This window comes from Arachis ipaensis, chromosome B01 (genome assembly GCF_000816755.2).
Source record: "Arachis ipaensis cultivar K30076 chromosome B01, Araip1.1, whole genome shotgun sequence".
Taxonomy (NCBI): Eukaryota; Viridiplantae; Streptophyta; class Magnoliopsida; order Fabales; family Fabaceae; genus Arachis; species Arachis ipaensis.
In genome coordinates, this window is record NC_029785.2 from 116,125,413 (window position 1) to 116,133,279 (window position 7,867).

Below are 7,867 nucleotides of genomic sequence, written 5' to 3' on the forward strand. Positions count from 1 at the left end.
ATGGAAAAAACTACAACTATTGAAAAGAAAGAATGAAGATCTTTGTTCAGTCAGTAGATTATAACCTGTGAAAGATAATCTTAAATGGTCTTCAAATCCCTACAAAAACTGGCACTGATGGTGTTGTCACTCCCAAAGCTGAAGCAAAATGGAATGAAGATGACAAGAAGAAGGTAGAACTAAATGCCTTCGCTGTCAACATGCTGAATTGTGCAATCAGCTTCAAAGAATACTGGAAGATTTCAAGATGCAAAACAGCAAAGAAAATATGGGATAAGCTCTAAGTCATACATGAGGGCACCACATAAGTAAAAAAATCAGGATAGATATACTAAGCAAAGAATATGAGATGTTCTCTATGAAGGAAGGAGAATCAATTAATGACATATCTGAGAGATTCTCTATCATCATAAATAGCTTGGATGCTATGGGAATTACACATTCCGAACAAGTGCTGGTGAGGAAAGTCTTGAGAAGCCTAACTAAAGAGTGAAAAACTAAGGCTACTGTTATCTCTGAGAGCAATAACCTAAGTCAAATGACCTATGATGAGTTGAGAGGAAAGTTACTAGCATATGAAATCACTAACAAAAAATTTAATACAAAAAATAAAAGAGTGGCTCTTAAATTCTGTATTGAATCATTGGATGATGAATCCAGTGACTATTTATCAGATGACGAGTTTGTGTTTTTTGCTAGAAAACTTAGAAGGATGATGAAACTTAAAGGAAGAAGCAGTGGAGGTAGCTCAAAGGAACCAAACAATGACTTAAGCAAGGTCATTTGTCACAATTTGCAGAGAAGCTAGACACTACAAGTATGAATGTCCGAAGCTGAAGAAAGAAGATAAGTCTTGGAAGGACAAGAAGAAGGGTCTTATGCCTTCTTAGGAAGATTTGAAAAATGACTCTGATGAGGATGATGAATTTGATCGTAGCTTTCAAGCATCCTTGATGGTAGACCATATATAGTCACCCTAATGAGGTAATCTTTCTTGAACCTTATAATGAAGAACTTCAACTCATGATTGATGATCTTACTGAAAAAATAAGAAATTTTTTGAATCAATGTCATGAACTTGAATCTAAAAATGACATTTTGAAAGCTGAAAATGCCTTTCTCAAAGAAAAATTGAGGGAAGCCGAAATTATTGTTGATCTTGTTGAAGAAAACAAGCAGCTTAAAACTAAACTCAATAGTTGTGATAGACAACATTCTGTTGTTGCATACTTAAATTGCTTTGAAGAGAATGAAATGTTGCATAAAGAGGTTAAGAGTCTAAAACTAGACTCAGCTAAATTTGCTCAAAGTTTTGAAAATTTAGATAAATTGTTAGCTAGTCAAAGACCTCTTTTTAAAAGGGTTAGGTTATTGTGAAAAATCTGAATTTGTTTTCAAAATTTCACAATTTGAAAATGAAGCTTCTACTTCTAAAAGCAAAAGATTTCAAAACCCAAATCACTTTAAAAAATCATCAACCAACAAATACTGTCACATATGCAATCGAGATGGTCATTTTCCTATTCAATGTTTCATTTTTGAAAAAAATTGGTGATAAAGTTTACAAAATAGTTGGTAAATACAATGCACTTGGGCAACTTAGAAGGTTTAACATTAAAGAATTCAAAAAGATTTGGATACATAAGGTCACTTAAAAGTTTTGTGCAGTTTTGCCTAGCATCCAAGAAGAAGAATGGTATGTGGTACTTGGATAGTGGATGCTCTAGGCACATGACCGAAAAGTCCACATTCTTCATCAAGCTTGACAAATACGATGGAAGCTTTGTGACTTTCGGTGACAATGGGAAAGGAAAGTGGCCGTAGGTAAAGTGGGTAAAAGTTTATCTACTTTTATTAATGATGTATTCTAGTTGATGGATTGAAACATAATCTTCTAAGTATTAGCCAATTATGTGATTTAGACTATTTAGTCTTTTTCAAGAAATTGGCATGCTTAGTTGTGTGTGAAAAATCTGGTAAAATCTTGTTTGAAGCTAAAAGATGTAATAATATTTATGGACTTATCTTGGAGGAACTAAAAGATCAAAATGTAGCTTGTTTCACCTCCATTAAATCTGAAAAGTGGTTATGGCACAAGAAATTTGGACATGTAAGCATGTTTCAAATTTCTAAACTTGTGAAAAGGAACCTGGTTAGGGGTCTTCCTAAAATAAAATTTGACAAAGACATCACTTGTGATACTTGTCAATTGGAAAAATAAACTAAGAATTCATTTAAACCCAAGGATGACATCTCAACCAAAAGGCCGTTGAAATTGCTATATATTGATCTTTTTGGTCCTACTAGGAGTCAAAGCCTTGGGTGATAAATACTATGGATTAGTGGTGGTTGATGACCATACTAAGTTTGGATGGGTTCTTTTTTTAGCTCATAAGAATGATGCATTTCTTGCTTTCTCAACTCTATGCAAAAATATTCAAAATGAAAAGCATTTGAAAATAGTTTCCATAAGAAGTGATTATGGAAAAGAATTTGAAAACCAAGATTTTAAAGCATTTTGTGATGAATTTGGTATTTCACATAATTTTTCATGTCCTAGAACACCTCAACAAAATGGGATTGTTGAAAGGAGAAATAGAAGCCTTCAAGAAATGGCTAGGGCTATGCTTTATGAAAATGAAATTCTAAAATTCTTTTGGGCTGAAGTTGTGAACACAACTTGTTACATTTTAAATTGAACCATCATTAGAAAAGTTTTAAAGAAAATACCATATGAGCTTTGGAAAGGAGTACCTTTATGTTTTTAGATACAAATATTTTGTGTTAAATACTAAAAATAATCTTACAAATTTTGACTCAAAATCTTATGAAGGTGTCTTTGTTGGTTATTCAACCACAAGTAGAGTTTATAGAGTTTACCTCAAGGAATATAGAATAATTGAAGAATCCATACATGTCACTTTTTATGATTCTAACTCCATCTCAAGTGTTATTGAGGAAATTGATGCAGGAACTGAAATTGCACAAAATTCAGATGGAATTCAAAGAAAAGACAAACAATGAAGGAGACAATTCTGTTTTGTCTCCTACTAAAGCAGATAACTCTGGAAGTCCAAACAATGAAGAACCGAATCATGCCCAGCCTGAAATCACATCACCAAGGCCCAGAGAATGAAATTTCTTGAAGAACTATCCACATGAGTTCATTATTGAAGATTCATTTCATGGAGTTACCACTAGATCCTCAAGTAAGAAAATAGCCAAATTCAATAATCTTGCTCTTATATCTCAAGTGGACCATCAAAATGTGAAGGAAGCCCTTGATGATCTTATTGAATAAAGATAATGGAAGAAGAACTAGTCCAATTTGAAAAGAATGAGGTTTGGACTTTGGTGCCTTATCTGAATGGTAAGAAGGTAACGGGTATCAAATGGATCTTTAGAAATAAATTGGGTAAGAATGGTAGTGTAATTAGAAACAAAACTAGATTAGTAGCTCAAGGGTATGATCAAGAGGAGGGCATTGACTTTGATGAGTCATTTGCTCCAGTTGCAAGAATGGAAGCAATAAGATTATTGCTTGCTTATGCAGCCCACAAAGGGTTCAGCTCTTTCAAATGGATGTCAAGTGTGCCTTTTGAATGGTTTTATTGATAGAAAAATATACGTAGCTCAACTCCCGGTTTTGAAAATAAAGATTTCCCAAACCATATTTTTAAACTCTCTAAAGTACTATATGGTTTGAGACAAGCTCCTAGAGCTTGGTATGAAAGACTTAGTTCTTTCTTATTAAAAAATGGCTTTCAAAGGGGAACTATGGATACAACTCTTTTCATTAAAGAATCTAATGACCATTTCATACTTGTTCAAGTTTATGTGGATGACATTGTGTTTGGATCGGTAAATGAAGCCTTGTGTGATGAATTTGAAAAGTTAATGACTACTGAGTTTGATATGAGTATGATGGAAGAACTCACATTCTTCCTAGGACTCCAAATAAAACAAACTCCTAGTGAAATTTTTGTGCACCAAGGTAAATATGTCAAGGAGTTAGTAAAGAAATTTGGTTTAGAAAATTCTAAACTAATGAGTACACCTATGCATCCAAATTTCAAACTTGAAAAAGATAAAAATGGGAAAGATGTGGATGAAACAAGGTATAGAAGCATGATTGTATCTCTCATGTATCTAACATCTTGTAGACTGGATATTGTTCATAGTATGGGTGTGTGTTCTAGATTTCAATCTCATCCAAAAGACTCATATCTTTCTGCTGTAAAAAGGATCATTAGATACATTAATAACACTACTGAATTTGGTCTTTAGTATCCTAAAACTGATGAATTTTGTGTAGTTAGGTATTGTAATGCAGATTTTGTCAGAGATCGTGTTGATAGGAGAAGTACTTCAGGAATTTGTTACTTTCTTGGATAATCCTTGAATGTGTGGTCAAGCAAAAAGCAAGTTATTGTTGCTCTGTCAATGGCTGAAGATGAATATATATCAGCTTTCTCTTGTTGTTATCAATTAATTTGGCTTAAAACACAACTTGCAGATTACAAATTGCAAGTCAATAGTATCCCTCTGTTTTGTGATAACTTGAGTGCCATAAATATTTTTAAAAATCTTATTTTGCACTCAAGAACAAAGTACATTGAAGTAAGATTTCATTCCATAAGAGAATATGTGCAAAAGGGTACAACTGACATTCAATTTGTAAAATCTGAGGATCAATTGGCCGATATGTTCACAAAATCTTTATGTGAAGATAGATTCTGTAAATTGAGAACTGCTCTAGGGATTGTTGATTCTGAGTTCTTGAACTAAATATGCTTAACAGATTTCTGGTTATTCTTTTTGTCTCTTAAGTTGCAGGGAGACAAAATGGGGCAGATGATGACTCCCTCTTGATTCTATAAAGTTCAGACAATGTGTTGAAAATATTTTACTGAACCAAAATCCATGGTGGTCTTGTGTGTTTCCTTAAAACCACCAATTGGTCCTAAGGGAAATATACTTTGTTATATGAAGTGGGCCTCATTACTTGTTTTGATCACATACATTGAAAGAGAATTTGTTTTTGTCCATTTTTATTTCAAGTCAAATCAGTTTCAGCTTTTCTAAAATCTCTAATTGACTAGTCATTTCAAAACTGTTAACATTAATTTTAAAATTCAAAATACTTTGAATCTTCTTTTTAATTAATTTGGTTCGTGTTTTCAAAGACGTTTTGAGCATTTAAGACAGTTTTTTTTTATTGAAAACTTCTCATCTTTCCCATTACTCCACCACTTTCACATTCTTTTTCATCTCAACACTCTTTATTTCTTTCATGATGAGAAAGAAGGTTGCCACAAGAAGGGATATAGAAACCATAAGACCTCCACGAATTCCACCCTCCAAACCACAAGCCCATACACACATTCACATCCATTCACTCTCCTCATCCTCACACTCCTCTCAACCTCCCGAGTCAATGGCGAGAACCAAAACTACTAATCCAAGGCATTCATCGGTTCCTCAAGAGGCTTGCTCCTCCAAGGCTAAAGTGGCGAAGGGCAAATGTCCTATGACAGATGAGGAACCTCCATCTTCTCCTCCTCCTCGTTCAACTTCTCGTCCGCCAAGACACTCAGCCATTTCCTCTCGTCCATCTAAAGGTAACAAAAAACCTTTTTTTCACTCTATCAAAGAGTCCATTTACCCAGATCCAGTTGCATTCAAATTCTATTTTGGTAAACAACCTCACTCTTATTTTGGTCCTCAACGACTTCTTTCTTGCATGGATTTTGAATTTCACAGAGACATTGTCTCAAAAAGATCCTTGTGTTCCTCTTATGTTGCTGATTTAAAATCTTTGTCTGAAAAAAGGATTGACTTTATTGAAAATTTTTTAGTTTTAGATTGGGAAAGGCTGTTTAAAATCCGAAAACCTATTTACCCTGACGTGGTCCGAGAATTTTATGCAAACATGCACTAGAGATTTGTGTTCACTCTTATGTTAAAGGCTGTCAAATATTTTTAAACCATGAAAATATCAGTGAATTCCTTGCTTACACTAATGTAGGAGTGAATGCTTACATCTTTGGTAAATGGGACACTCATCTTGGAGTTTCTCACCAAGATATTTTGGCCAACATATGTGAAAACATTTCCATCATGGATGGTGTCACTCCCATTCATAGAGCCCTAGGTCCTTCCCGTACACAGCTTCACCGTATCATCACACATATTTTGTTGTCCCAAAGTGGTTCTTACCAAAGGGTCACCCTCTATGATACCCTGATCCTATATGCTATACTCAATAAAATAGAGATTTCTTTTGCTTACTTAATGATGCGCCATATGTTTGACTGCATTAAAAGTGATAAGAATATTTTTCTTCCATATGGAATATTTTTAACTTGCATCTTTGAGTACTTTGGTGTTGATCTAAGCAATGAGATCATGGACGAAAAATTTTCATATCTCAAGGGTGGTGGTGCAGTAAAATAGACAAAAGAAAAAAGTACAAAGGCTACCAAGGACACGATTCTTGAGGAAGAAAGTCTTCCTCCTCCATCTACAACTGGAACTTCCTTATCTCATAAGTACCTTGTGAATAGCATTGTCAAGGATGTTCTACAAGAATTTGTCAACCTGACTAAACAGATGATAAGCTCTAGCAAACAAGCTAGGCAATTGGCTCTTCAAAATGAGAATTTGTTTCAGAAATCTCAAAGCCGAGTTGAGGTTTTGCTTAAATACTTAGACTCCTTGGATGATGACCAAGCTATGATCGATCAAGATGAGGATATGACTGGAACTGAGGAAGAGGGATCTAATGCCTAGTCTATATTTCCTAATGATGTTACTGAAGTTTAATGCTTTGTTTTTATAAATTCTAATTTCTGAATTTTTATCATGTTAAAACACTACTTTGTTGATTTTTGGCTCTTTGAATACTATTTTTTTAGATGACTGTAATAGACCTAGATATTTACCTCTGTTATTATCAAATTTGCTTATTTTTGCTCTTTTGGTTTGCTTGTTGGACTGACTTTCTGCAGGTTTTCTCCTTAATAACAAAAGGGAGAGAAAGATAAAATGAATTGAAAACTGCTCTGAACTTGTAAAAATTTAGGACACAGATGTTTGAAGTTTTGTCTCTGTTTTGATCTATGGTGATTAAACTTGCTATTTTTGAAATGTTTATGATTTGATTAGCTTTTAAAATATGTAGCTTATAAATCATTTAGTTGTAAATAAGCCTTTAGATGAATGTCTTTTGATTAGCTCTGATTTATGCTTGGTTCAAGGCTAACCTATGATTTTTTGAATTAAAAACAAGCCTTGTAAACTATTGGCATTTGATCAAACAGGTCCTCAAAAATATATAATTGTTTGATAAATTGTTAGATGTTTGGCAATATTTCTGTGAAAAGCTTGTTGGTATCATGTTATGAAAAATAAACATTCAGTGGGAGCTTGGAGATCAAAAGAAAGGGAGAGTTTCATGATATAGAAAACATCAAAGGGAAGTATCTAAAAACTCCTCTTATGTCTTTTCAATTCATTTAGTAATGTTTGTCATCAAGGGAGAAATTGTTGAGTTTAGAGAACTAAACTATGATTAAGATGATGACTAAACATTATTTGATTAATATCAAATTATTTGTGTAATGTATTTTGTTTAGTGTGTAGATAAGAAAATTGAAACTGGCCCAAAAAGCAATGACTCAAGCCATATAGAATCTAGTCCACACACACGCACTCACTCATGGTCCAGGGTTCATTTGCTTCCACTTCAAATGCTTATCATATGAAACAAAAAAGGGTCATTAGAAAAATAAAAGAATAAAAACAAACATGGCCCAACTAAAATCATGAAGCCCAAACCGGTGGTCTATATCCAAGTCCATTCCTT